The 13,970-nt window shown below is 41.1% G+C and overlaps 1 protein-coding gene across 9 annotated transcripts in view; it reads left to right on the top strand.

Annotated features, from left to right (window-relative positions):
• The window catches only part of HECW1 (HECT, C2 and WW domain containing E3 ubiquitin protein ligase 1), a 430,370-nt gene that overhangs the window by 181,761 nt on the left and 234,639 nt on the right, over window positions 1-13,970 (top strand). The window contains exon 1 of one of the 9 annotated variants that reach the window (XM_032430468.1): window positions 11,881-13,688. The exons of the other annotated variants lie outside the window; for them this stretch is intronic. The gene's annotated coding sequence lies outside the window, so the exon portion shown is untranslated. Of the gene's footprint in view, window positions 1-11,880; window positions 13,689-13,970 lie in introns of those variants that run through there. 9 annotated transcript variants of the gene reach the window in all.

The following is a 13,970-nucleotide window of genomic DNA, read 5'->3' as shown; positions in this document are numbered from 1 at the left end:
GAAATAGAGACTAAAAGGACAGTAGAAAAGATTAATGAATGAATTCAAAGAACATCATTAAAATGTCCATACTACCCAAAGCAATCTACAGATACTATATATAGAAAACCCTTAAAGACTCCACTAAAAAGCTGTTAGAACTAATACATGAATTCAGTAAAGGATACAAAATCAATATACAGGAATTTGTTGAATTTCTATACACTAATAATGAACTATCAGAAAGAAAAATTAAGAAAACTATCATTTACAATTGCATGAAAAGAATAAAATACCTAAGGAATAAATTTAACCAAGGAGCTGAAAGACCTGTATGCTAAAACCTGTAAGACCTTGATTAAAAAAATTGAAGAAGACACAAATACATGAAAAGATACTCTGTGCTCATGGATTCAAAGCAATCTCTCTCAAAATCCCAATGACATTTTTCATAGAACTAGAATAAATCTAAAATTTGTATGGAATCACATAAGACACCCCAAAAAGGCAAAGCAAGTAGTCTTGAGAAAGAAGAACAAAGCTGGATTTCAAACTATACCGCAAAGCTATAGTAATAAAAAGAGTATGGTGTTGGCATAGCAACACATAGATGAATGGAGCAGAATGGAGAGCTCACTTAATTTATGACAAAGGAACCAAGAATATACAACGGAGAAAGGAAAGTCTCTTCAGTAAGTGGTGTTGGGAAAACTGGACAGCCACATGCAAAAGAATGAAACAAGACTGCTCTCTTTTACCATACACAAAAATAATTCATCATAGATTAAAGACTGGAATGTAAGACCTAAAACCATAAAATTCCTAGAAGAAAACATAGGTGGTAATTTCCTGTCATGTCATCTGCAAATAGTGATAGTTTCCACATCTTGGCTATTGTAAATAAAGCTGCAATGAATACAAGGGTACATGTATCTTTTCAAATTAGTGTTTTCATATTTTTTGGATAAATACGAAGAAGTGGATTAACTGGATCGTAGAGTAGTTATATTTAAATTTTTAACGATATGTCCATACTGTTTTCGATAGTAGCTGCACAATTTACATTCCCACAAACAGTGCATGAGGTTCCCTTTCCTGCATATCCTCTCCAACACTTGTTATTTCTCTTTTTTTGATAATAGCCATTCTAACAGGTGTGAGGTGATATCTCCCTGTGGTTTTTATTCATATTTCCCTGATAATTAATGATGCTGAACGTCTTTCACATGCCTGTTGCCCATCTGTATGTCTTCTTTGAAGAAATGTCTGTTCAGATCCTCTGCCCATTTTTAAATCAGTTTATTTGGGTTTTTGTTGTGGCGTTACATGAGTTCTTCCTATATTTTGGATATTAACTCCTTGCGGGATATATGTGACGTTTGTCTTAGTGATTTTTTTTTATCTGATTCGAAAGCCAAAGGTGACAGAAGCAAACATAAACAAATTGGGCTATATCAAACTACAAAGCTTCTGCACACAAAGGAAACCATCAACAAAATGAAGAGGCAACCTACTGAATGGGAGAAGATATTTGCAAACTTAAATTGAGTAGGACTTAAAATATGTGTCTTCTGAACAGCATGCACCATTCTCCCTACCAGAAATATCCACCCTGCTCTCACCCTGCATTTGTGTTTCTTCTGGTACCTCTTACCTTAGCAGTAGAGTAGTTAAGACTCCACAGAGTACCTTGGGCCCACTAATTTTTCTAACAAATGTGTTCTGGTTTTCCAGGGCAGATGCTTATAGCCTTGTTCATTTTCCAGTGTTTGACACGTACATTTGTTGACCAAATGAATAAATAAATGAAGATTGTCTGGGAAATGCACCTTGAGCAGTTTAAAGCCATTCCAAAACATGGCTCTAGCTACCTTTGAGTAACATTAATAAAGCAAGAGTAAAATGTCGGCCTCTGACTGTGGGTGATAATTGAGGTTCTGACATGGAGCACATTGTTACAGAGAGGATAAGACTTGTCCTCTGCAAAGAACAAAGCTAATGTATTGGAAATACATGCACTTAAGATTCATTAGCATGTACCTGTGGCTCTTGCTTCTTCAGAGCTCATGTTTCATCTTGAACAGCCTTTCAGACACCCAAATTACTTCATTTTCTCATTTTCCTTTTAATACCACTGTCTCTTGGGGCTTTGTGAAAAAGCCTAATGAGCAGTTTGAATGGAAACCCAGGCATCTCGTTGTGATGATACTTCTTCTGTTGCTGCCCCTACATCCCCTGGCTCCCCCTACATCCCCTGGCTCCCCCTACATCCCCTGGCTCCCCACAGCTGTTACTCCCTGGAAGGATACAGAACTTTAATCTTCCCACCTACAAAGTAAAAGAGAAAATTAGAGATGTTATCTGAGTAATTAATTCAAACCTTGAATGGGAAAAAAAATTTTTTTTTCCTTAAATATCCATATCATTTAGACTTCTGAGTTCTATTTGTCTGGGTAGGCAGCTTATCTTTTAACTAACAGAAATGGCAGTGAGTGCTCTTGAATATATTACCGTATCATTGAGACCCACGACTTCTAGGCATCAGTTTAAGAGTGAAAAATGTCTTAGCCAGATGATAATCTAGTTTGCCTTCTGGTGATTGCTACAGAGAATCAAATTAAATTGTATTCTCATTGAATGTAACGTAAACCTATACCGTACTATTGAGCAAAGATTCCCTGTGGCTGGGAATTGTTGAGAGAAGCACTGAGGCTTATAATTTCACTGTGTCAGCTGCATCTTTTGTGTATCATAGACAAGCTCAGGTGATGGTCCCAGGCATCCAAAGAGACAGATTAGGAGAAAACCATTCTATTTCTTTAGTCTGGAAAACTGAAAATACTGTCTGATGGTAGCTTGATTCAAAGGTTCCAACCAGCCTCAATTGATTACCCCTTCTCCTTAGTTCTGAAAAATGAAATAGATTCATTGGTGTAACAAATGTCAGAAGGGACATTCTATGAAAGATATTCAAGAATTTCAGCAGTGTGTCATGTTTGAAAAAATAATGGCTAAGTGTTTCTTTTCTCTTAATGTTCTCTTAAAACCAAGCAAGCCTTTGGACTGGGGTGGTCCCTACACGAGAAGTCAAGTAGGGAACCCAGCGATCTGAATAACCACAGCCTGAATGTGAGCTCCCAATCCACTTTGGCCATAATCTCAGTGATGACTTCCCCAATGCCAACAGAGCTAAGTCACATATCCTATTTTTTTTTTGTTTTCAAAATAGCATTCTTCCTTCCTTTTGTCATTTCCATAAATAATTGATAGTAAAGTAGTATGTCACTAGGTCACTTGATTTGCTATTTTGACCATGGGGTATATCTTGATGCTGTGGGAACTTCCAAGGGACTTTCACAGATTTAGACACTTTGTCCATTTAGTTGTGGTTCACTTAAAAAGCAGTGCTTTGTCCTGCTCTTGTATTAATTCTTTTTCTCTTCTATAGATGTCAGAAGCTTGATGGAGATGCTGGTGGGTTGACTTTTCTCCCTGTCATTCCAACTCTCCCAACCATTTTATCTTAAATCACTGGAGATAGGCGTAATTCTTTTTTAATAGCACCAGTTCTTAATTTTTTCCTTCTTTTTCCAACAGACATCTCTCGATTTAAGCCATCCCTGCTGACCCTCATATTATAGCATGGGTGCCAAGATGGCACAACCTGCCGTGGCTCAGAGAATGAGTGACAGCTAGCACTGGACTTGAGTAGCCTGGGTTAGAAATATCACAGGAGTGGGCACAATGATGGGAGGAAAGGCATGTATTACCTGTGACCCCATTTTAGGACATGAACTGGCCATGTCACTTCCCAAGGGAGGTAGAGAAACAAGAATGACACAGAAAGGAGAGACCAGATGCTGTTTGTTTGCCTCTTCGTCACTGCTCTAAGTTGTCTTCCAAAAAATGGTCTCAGGAATTAACACTGAACTTATTTCAGTTTGATAACAAAAGAAAGTGCTGTTCTGGCTAGTGCAGTTCACTTGTGTGCCGATAATGGGCCAGCTGGTTCGTGTTCCTAAAGATTAGCTCCTCTGTTAGAGCTACAGTCCAGGATGGTGCCTTCCTCTGTCCTGCTAGGTGATCTGAAAGAGCAGTGCTGACTACCCCCTACCTTCCTGAGGGGAGAGCTGTGCATACCTAGCTACCTGGCCAGTACTTCCTCTAGGGCTTTGGCTGGAACTTCTGACACATTGCTCCTGAAGGAAGGTGTTCAGCATCACAATATTCACGAGAGCACGGTGTAGATGAGCCCACCACTACTACTTTCCCTGTCTTCAAAAGGGCTCAGTGTCCCCAAAAGAAACACCTCTCTCCTTACCTTGAAACACTTGGCTTTAAAATTGGTCTTGATTCTGCTCCAGCCTCACCACTCCTCACTGCTCCTGCTTCACATACCCTCTGCTTCAGACACACTGGTCTTCCAGTTCCCTGGACATGTGTGGGCATTCTTTATAACTCTCATCATGCATTTGCATAATTTACTTCTGCCTAAAAATACTTTCTCCATTTCTCCCTAAATCTTATTTCCTTCCCTATCTGACAAAATGAGTAATTATCTTCCTATCTTGTGAATCCCTCTAAACTTGTTTGTTTTTCATCCTACGTTGAAATGATTAGTTTATGTATCTTCTCATCACTAGATTGTATACAGCTCATAGCATGTACCACATCTCCAGTGTTGAACAGGTCATGTTGTACATGTTCACATGTATTTAACTTAGAGGTTAGTTAGCTCTACTCCACCATTGGTGACATTACTATATAACAGTCAAGAATAGCCTTTGTACTGTATTCCATGGCAAAATAAGATTATAAATTCAGTATGTGCCAGAAAGTCGGTCCAATTCAGTTTGTATTGACGTAAGTGTTGTCCAAGCTTTGAAAATGAAGGATGCAGAAGTCCTGAAATTTACTTCTCTTGATTAGTTCTGAGGAGCAACGTATCCTGGGGCACATGTTATTAAATGATGCAGCGTCCCCAACGATAAAATTAGACACAAGTACCACTGGCACTGCGCTACTCCGGGGTGGATGCAATGGCCACGAGATCCCAGTAGAAACAGGCCACACAATGGTGCTGTCCATGGTCCCTATTACTGTGCCTTTGGATTGTTCCTTCATTTACACACACCCCTCAAGGATGCAGGCCATTCTTTGTTCCTTTACCTTTCATCCTCCCACAATGAGACTTAGCGCCTGGGTCGCAGATGGCACTAAGAGATCATCTGAGGCGGCTCCTCCCTGCAGGTAGACTGGGCTTTTGAGATTGCTGTAGTTTTGGCTTTCCCAGACGTAGTGGGCTCCTTGCCCCTTGCACTCATCTCACTGCTGAAGGGTGATGTTTCTAAGGTGAACAGATTATATCATTTCCCCGACCAAAAATCTCCCGTGGCCCTCCCATCCTCTAAGGGGGGAGGTCCTATCTCTTGGTATGTCAAGGGAGACCCTCCTCTAGCACTTCTCACTGCCCCTCCTGACACTCCGTGGCAGGCAGCTGGGAGGAGCTCTGTTGAATACACAGGCACAACATGCTTGTTTGTAAAGCTCTGCCTTTATACATAGAGTTCCTTCTGCTCAGATTGGATTTCCCCTCTGCCCCTGACCAGTTGGGTGACCTTCCTACTCCTCCTTCCAAATACAGTGTCACTGTTCTCCCATCTGGGAGGACATTTCCAGCACCTCTCTCCCATGAGGACCTTGCCTACCACTCCTGTCATGGTCCTTGTCATTGTATCAAAGTTGACTGCTTAAATGTTTTCCTCCTGCACAAAACTCTTTGAGGGTAGGAGCACTGTTTAATTCATCTCTCTATGCATACTCAATACTCGGTACAGTGTCTGGTACATACTAATGACTCTAAACATTTGCTCATTGAATGGGCTAAAGGAAGGAAGAAAACAAAACAAAACAAAAAAACAGTTTACTTAAAAATCTTGCCAGCTCTGCTGAGTCCAACTTCCCAGGGGGTGGAAGAATTTAAGAGAGCATCTATACAGCACCCTGAACTTCCACAACAAATAAGGTATTTGAACATTAACTTCGGTATGTATGCCAACTTAGCACCTCCTTTGCAGTCCTGCTGAAATGTCCTTCTTAGAACTGTATTCCTTGCCTGGGCACATTGCCTCTTAGCAAATCGGAACAGGATTGTGACTAGAGGAGGAAAACACACGGTGGCTTAAATTCTCGGCAAGCCTGATGCTCCCTCCTGAGGGAGGCAGCAGGGTCCAAGCCATAGGGCTGGGGTTCCACTCTTGGCACTGCTGCTCACTTGCTGTGCCCAGGGCAGGCCACTGCCCTTCTGGAGCAGTGGGAGAGGCTGGACATGACTTCCCACCACTCACTCTGGGAGTCTGCGTGACTCGGTTTTATGGGTAAGGTTTTGAAGACTAGACTGTCTTTAGGCAAGTGGTAGTGCCCTGGCTATGAAAGAGACATAGTCACCCCGCTTGGTACAGCAGCTCTGTGGAGCTCCAGGAGTGGAGCTCTGGTGGTCAGGGGTGTTGCTCATGGCTGCCCCATTCTGCAGCCGTATTTCTCCCCTATACTCCCACCAGGTGGCTCCTCGGTGGTCAGCAGGGTCCCTGGGGCTTCGGTGCCATGACCTGTTGGAGCATCACTGTGGTTCTGGGAAATAAAAGCATATCCTTATACAAACAATTATAAGAACATATTATGAACAACTATATGCCAGCAAATTAGATAATCTGGAAGAAATGGATGCATTCCTAGAGATGTATCAACTACCAAAACTGAACCAGGAAGAAATAGAAAACCTGAACAGACCTATAACCACTAAGGAAATAGAAGCAGTCATCAAAAATCTCCCAAAAAACAACAGCCCAGGGCCAGATGGCTTCCCAGGGGAATTCTACCAAACATTTGAAGAAGAATTAATACCTATTCTTCTGAAACTGTTCCAAAAAATAGAAATGGAAGGAAAACTTTCAAACTCGTTTTATGAGGCCACCATTACCTTGATCCCCAAACCAGACAAAGACCCCATCAAAAAGGAGAATTACAGACCAATATCCTTGATGAACATGGATGCAAAAATTCTCACCAAAATACTAGCCAATAGGATCCAACAATACATAAAAGGATTATTCACCACGACCAAGTGGGATTTATCCCTGGGCTGCAAGGTTGGTTCAACATCCGCAAATCAATCAACGTGATACAATACATTACTAAAAGAAAGAACAAGAACCATATGATCCTCTCAATAGATGCAGAAAAAGCATTTGACAAAGTACAGCATCCTTTCTTGATCAAAACTTTTCAGAGTATAGGCATAGAGGGTACATACCTCAATATCATAAAAGCCATCTATGAAAAACCTACAGCGAATATCATTCTCAATGGGGAAAAACTGAGAGCTTTCCCCCTAAGGTCAGGGAACATGGCAGGGATGTCCACTATCACCACTGCTATTCAACATAGTATTAGAAGTCCTAGCCACAGCAATCAGACAACAAAAAGAAATAAAAGGCATCTGAATCGGCAAAGAAGAAGTCAAACTCTCACTGTTTGCAGATGATATGATACTTTATGTGGAAAACCCCCAAAGACTCCACCCCAAAACTGCTAGAACTCATACAGGAATTCAGTCAAGTGGCAGGATATAAAATCAATGCACAGAAGTCAGTGGCATTCCTATACACCAACAACAAGACAGAAGAAAGAGAAATTAAGGAGTTGATCCCATTTACAATTGCACCCAAAACCATAAGATACCTGGGAATAAATCTAACCAAAGAGGCAAAGAATCTGTATTCAGAAAACTATAAAATACTCATGAAAGAAATTGAGGAAGACACAAAGAAATGGAAAAACGTTCCATGCTCATGGATCGGAAGAACAAATATTGTGAAGATGTCAATGCTACCTAGAGCAATCTACACATTCAATGCAGTCCCCATCAAAATACCATCCACTTTTTTCAAAGAAAGGAACAAATAATCCTAAAGTTTGTATGGAACCAGAAAAGACACTGAATAGCCGGAGGAATGTTGAAAAAGAAAAGCAAAGCTGGCAGCCTCACAATTCCGGACTTCCAGCTCTATTACAAAGCTGTCATCATCAAGACAGTATGGTACTGGCACAAAAACAGACACATGGATCAATGGAACAGAATAGAGAGCCCAGAAATGGACCCTCAACTCTATGGTCAACTCATCTTCGACAAAGCAGGAAAGAATGTCCAATGGAAAAAAGATAGTCTCTTCAACAAATGGTGTTGGGAAAATTGGACAGCCACATGCAGAAGAATGAAACTGGACCATTTCCTTACACCACACACAAAAATAGACTCCAAATGGTTGAAAGACCTCAATGTGAGACAGGAGTCCATCAACATCCTAAAGGAGAACACAGGCAGCAACCTCTTTGACCTTAGCCGCAGCAACTTCTTCCTAGAAATATCACCAAAGGCAAGGGAAGCAAGGGCAAAAATGAACTATTGGGACCTCATCAAGATAAAAAGCTTTTGCACAGCAAAAGAAACAGTCAACAAAACCAAAAGACAACCGACAGAATGGGAGAAGATATTTGCAAATGACATATCAGATAAAGGGCTAGTATCCAAAATCTATAAAGAACTTCTTAAACTCAACACCCAAAGAACAAATGATCCAATCAAGAAATGGGCAGAAGACATGAACAGACATTTTTCCAAAGAAGATATCCAAATTGCCAACAGACACATGAAAAAGTGTTCAATATCGCTCAGCATCAGGGAAATCTAAATCAAAACCTCAATGAGATACCACCTCACACCAGTCAGAATGGCTAAAATTAACAAGTCAGGAAACGACAGATGTTGGCGGGGATGTGGAGAAAAGGGAACCCTCCTACACTGTTGGTGGGAATGCAAGCTGGTGCAGCCACTCTGGAAAACAGTATGGAGGTTCCTCAAAAAGTTGAAAATAGAGCTACCATACGATCCAGCAATTGCACTACTGGGTATTTACCCCAAAGATACAAATGTAGGGATCCAAAGGGGTACGTGCACCCCGATGTTTATAGCAGCAATGTCCACAATAGCCAAACTGTGGAAAGAGCCAAGATGTCCATCGACAGATGAATGGATAAAGAAGAAGTGGTATATATATACAATGGAATATTATGCAGCCATCAAAAGGAATGAAATCTTGCCATTTGCAACGACGTGGATGGAACTGGAGGGTATTATGCTGAGCGAAATAAGTCAATCAGAGAAAGACATGTATCATATGACCTCACTGATATGAGGAATTCTTAATCTCAGGAAACAAACTGAGGGTTGCTGGAGTGGTGGGGGGTGGGAGGGATGGAACAGCTGGGTGATAGGCACTGGGGAAGGTATGTGCTATGGTGAGCGCTGTGAATTGTGCAAGACTGTTGAATCACAGATCTGTACCTCTGAAGCAAATACATTATACGTTAAAAAAAAAGAATAAGAAGAAGATAGCAGGAGGGGAAGAATGAAGTGGGGGAAATCGGAGGGGGCAATGAACCATGAGAGACTATGGACTCTGAAAAACAAACTGAGTTCTAGAGGGGAGGGTTGTGGGAGGATGGGTTAGCCTGGTGATGGGTATTAAAGAGGGCACGTTCTGCATGGAGCACTGGGTGTTATATGCAAACAATGAATCATGGAACACTACATCAAAAACTAATGATGTAATGTATGATGATTAACATAACATAATAAAAAAAATATATTTAAAAAAAAAATGCCTAACCTTTACTTTGGCATGTGTCAACACATAAACAAGGGACCTTCCCAACTTGCATCAAGATGGGACTGTCCTGAGGAAGAAAAGGACACATCTGAGACTGAAAAGGGAAAGACATCTGTGCATTCCTATTCATTCTCTGCCCCTGTCTCTGTCAGTGTGTCCCTCTGTCTGCCTTTCTCTTTCTCTCTCTCTCTCTCTTTTTCTCTCTCTCTCACGCACACACACAGAGGAATACCACTTTCAATGACCTTTCTTTTCAAGTAGATCAGAAGGAGGTGCTGCTAGGGATCAGGAATTTCCCTTAAATAACATAGGAAGGTCCCTGCTGCCTCTGGTCTTCCTCTCTCTCCTCACCCACGTCCCCCACCCATTATTCTGGCCATAGTAACTGCCCAGACTTCGGCAGCTTCATTCTTGAACACCTCCAACCATAATCCTCCCAAGTGGCTCAGAGTTGCATCAAGAAATTCCATGTTTGACCAAAGTGGTGAAAGTTGCGTGTCCCGCAAAGCATGGCCAGGCTTCCTGCTCACCTCTCTGAGGCACAAGGAGCAAGAATGGCATTGGAGCAACAAGGAGCAAAGACTTCTCTCTGCCACCACCACTGGGGGCCCCAGAGAGAAGTGGGGGTGGGGGCTGTTCCACTCAAACCTATTGTTGGATTTTTTTCATTAGTGGTAAGGCTTTTTGTGTTCCTAAAATAATTCATTTGACTGTCATTTTAACAAGTCCCTTGTCTGTTAAATCATGACTTCCTATGTGGATATTCCCTGACTTGGTTTGATTTGCTTATTAAAAGTTCCTCCGCCTAATGTTCCCTTCCTGTTGGCAATGTGTGGGATTCTATTTCTTCTCCAAAGAAAAGGAACCCACACAATTTAGTTTATATAATTTTGTGATATTCTTCTGCACAATGGCCAGCACAAAACAACTTTTTCAACACATGACTTTGAGGCTAAAAACACCGTTTTGAGGCAGTTTCAGAGACAGGTGTGAGGAGCTGAAGAGTTGGGTAGAGATGGTAACATTGCAGCCACCTGTCACTTTCCTCCTCAGAAGTGCTTGGCCATCTGGTGGGTCATGGCCACCTCTGTCCCATAACCTCACTCACCCACAGCTGTTCCCAAGCAGACGTACCAATGTACTGGCAGGACTCAGATCTCAGGATGTGAGACACAGAAGGGGACCCACGGGTGGGATCTCATCAAATCCCCACCTCTCCCTTCTTACCAGTGTCATTCAGGAGCTAGTAATGGGGGATTCTGGACAACAAGCCTTGTGCTTTAGGCCAAATAGGCACTGAGAAGGGTCTCTGAACTCAAGCAGCAGAGCATCGTCACATAGCTCTGGGATGCAGACGCAGATGCGCCCCAATCCAACAAAACAGCTCCTGAGTACCCATTGCATTCTGACCGTGGAAATGCAGGCCAGAGGGGCCAGGCAAGGCCCATGCTGTCTTGGCACTTGCTTCTCAGTAGAAGAGCACTGATAAGAAATAAGTAAGACAGTTGCAGATAGAACAGGTCATTCAGGCTCCTGTTTATGTGTGTCAAGGCCAGAGAGAGAGATGTGCGGTGGAGAACAGGCACCGAATGGAGAGCAGGAGGTTTGGGGCATAAGGAGTGGAAGAAGCCAAGGGGGCGTTTGAATGTGGTCAGAAGGAAACACAGCTATACACAGCCCCAAATAGACTCTTTATATTATAACCCCAACTTTTGTCAAAAACTTGTGCAAGAATCTGCCACTGTTTGTGGTTTTTAAAAAAATGTTGTTTAGAGATAATGGTCACCACATCATGTGGTGCTCTCTGTATAAAGTCTAAAATGAAGCATTTTATTAAGAACTTGGAGGGAATGGTGAGCGCTGTGAATTGTGTAAGACTGATGAATCACAGACCTGTACCCCTGAAACAAATAATACATTATATGTTAATAAAAAAAAGTTTTTTTAATTAAAAAAAAATAAAAGTAAAAAAAAAAAAGAACTTGGAGGGAGAAAAAAATTCAAATATTCTGATCATGAGAACTATGCTTTCCTTTTTTTATTTTATTTTATTTATTTATCTGAGAAAGAGAGTGAGAGAGAGCATGAGAGTGGAGTGAGGAGCAGAGGGAGAAGCAGACTCCTGCTGAGCAGGGAGCCTGATGCCGGGCTCGGACTCGGGGATCATGATCTGAGAAGGCAGACATCTAACCGACTGAGCCACCCAGGCGCCCCGAGAACTATGCTTTCCTTATATCTTCTTGGCTGTCAAGAAGATTAGAGGAGTATCTGAATCAATTTCTGCGAGTATATCTGCCCATGTTATAATTTGGAGAGAGTGCTTCAGAATGATAAAAGTGCTTACTTACAATCGCACAGAATAGGCTCAAATCCCCATTTCCTGCTGTAAGAGGACCTTGGGAATGTTTATTAACCACCATTCTGAGCTGGGTTTTCACCAACAAGGGAGTAGTGATACCTGATAGGTTTTTAATAGGATAATGCACCAAGTTCCCTGCACAGAGTGAACGTTCATAATTATTATCCTTTTTCATATTGCTATTCCTGCTTTCTGTCTGGTCTCTCCCTATTTGTGTACATTTCTTTCGTTGTAAATTTTCTGAAATCCATTGTAGAAAGAGAAAAGTTACATATAATTTTTTTTTAAGTTCCATTACCTCCTTGATGGCATAACCAGAGCTGAGTGTAGGATAAAAAAGCTTCAGGCATCTACTTGCTCAAAATAAAATCTGTTCCTGAACTCAAAAACTATTATGCTCTTCTTCCAGCTAAATAATACCAGTTTCTAATACCTCATCTCATATACTTTAATGAGGTTTCCTTCAGGGCCTCTGTTTTCCACTCACTGTTTTTGATTTCTTGGTGTAGAAGCAATTTTTAAGAATCATTTTCTCTATTATAGATATGCCTTTTGTCCACTTTCTTTTTATTTCTGAGATGGTACTCACTCACAGCTTTATATGTTTCAAAACAGAAAAGCTATTAATGACTTAGTCAGTTAGAAATTGACACAGCAGAATCTATTGTTTTCCTGTGTTCTGAAAAAAAATCCATAATAACATGTCCCTTTCCTAGAAGTGACTATTTTTTAAGATTCCATCTCCTTACATGTTTTGTTTTTGCTATGTACTATAATGCATAAGAATAACTTAAAACATTAAACATGTCAGACCTGTTCCAAGATTTTTTAAAAATCCAAGAACATATCACTTAATTAAAAACATTTTAACAATTTGAGTTATTTAAGTTGGAAAGCAAAATAAGTAAACAAAACATCATTGTTGGATCCTCGGCTACAAATAGGAAACAAGCCAGCAAATAGAATCTTACTCCCTATGAAGTAGGTCACAATGTGATCAGATTGTCTTCAGTGGCTCACTCATTGGATTCACTTTTTCAGGGGTCAATTAAAATCTGTGCATAACATAGCCCATAACTAGAGACCCTTGCTTACAACCAATAATTGGAAAATTACAGTGTCACTGAAACTGTTACTAATATTCTTTTGGTTTCTTATCCATGTCTTTTACCCATCACCAAGGTAAGGGGAAAAAAAAGACACTCGAGTTACTTAGTGGAATGGAGAAAAAGCTGGAAGCAATTTAGTGATACTGTTGACGTCCTCCTCAGAGATAATGGGAAAGCCACTCCTACTCTTTGCAGGGAGGAAGGAAAAGGCAGGTCTCTGTCCCGTGAGATTTGCCTTAGAGCTTAGGAAGAATTGCGAGGTTGCAGGACAGTGAAATCACTGTCTGGGAAGAGAGTGGTCTTTTATCCAGGGCTATTTAAAAACAGGACAGATCCTCCTCGACCTCCCACAGTTCAGATGTGAACAGAGAATGATTAAATTGTTTCTTCCAGCTGGATGAGTCTATAGTGTGAGCTTGGAACCCTTGTGAATGCCCGGGGGCAAACGTAGCCACAAAGGAATCGCACGTTGGGAATCAACTATCCACCTGCTGCAGTCAAGAAGCAGCTGTTGTGAGTCTTTAACAATAACACCTGTTTAGGGACATGATGGCATATAGTTTGTACATAACTTTTTGTCTCTTTATTTTCTTCTCTCTCTGCACTATCTACTAACTTATGTCTTACTATATTTTATCTATTTTTTTAATAGCAAACTTAAACCCTTTCTGCAAAAAGAAGGGGCATCATTGAATAAAATCATATTAATTAAAGTTTCGAGGGCCTTTTTTTGTGCCAGGAGTCAGGCCAGTTCCAGGGGATATAAAGAGCAGGGAACACTGGCTTGAAGTCTTC

This window comes from Phoca vitulina, unplaced genomic scaffold, assembly GCF_004348235.1.
Source record: "Phoca vitulina isolate PV1807 unplaced genomic scaffold, GSC_HSeal_1.0 scaffold44, whole genome shotgun sequence".
Lineage (NCBI taxonomy): Eukaryota > Metazoa > Chordata > Mammalia > Carnivora > Phocidae > Phoca > Phoca vitulina.
Note: the sequence above shows the minus strand (reverse complement) of the source record. Positions and strands in the feature narration are given on the sequence as shown.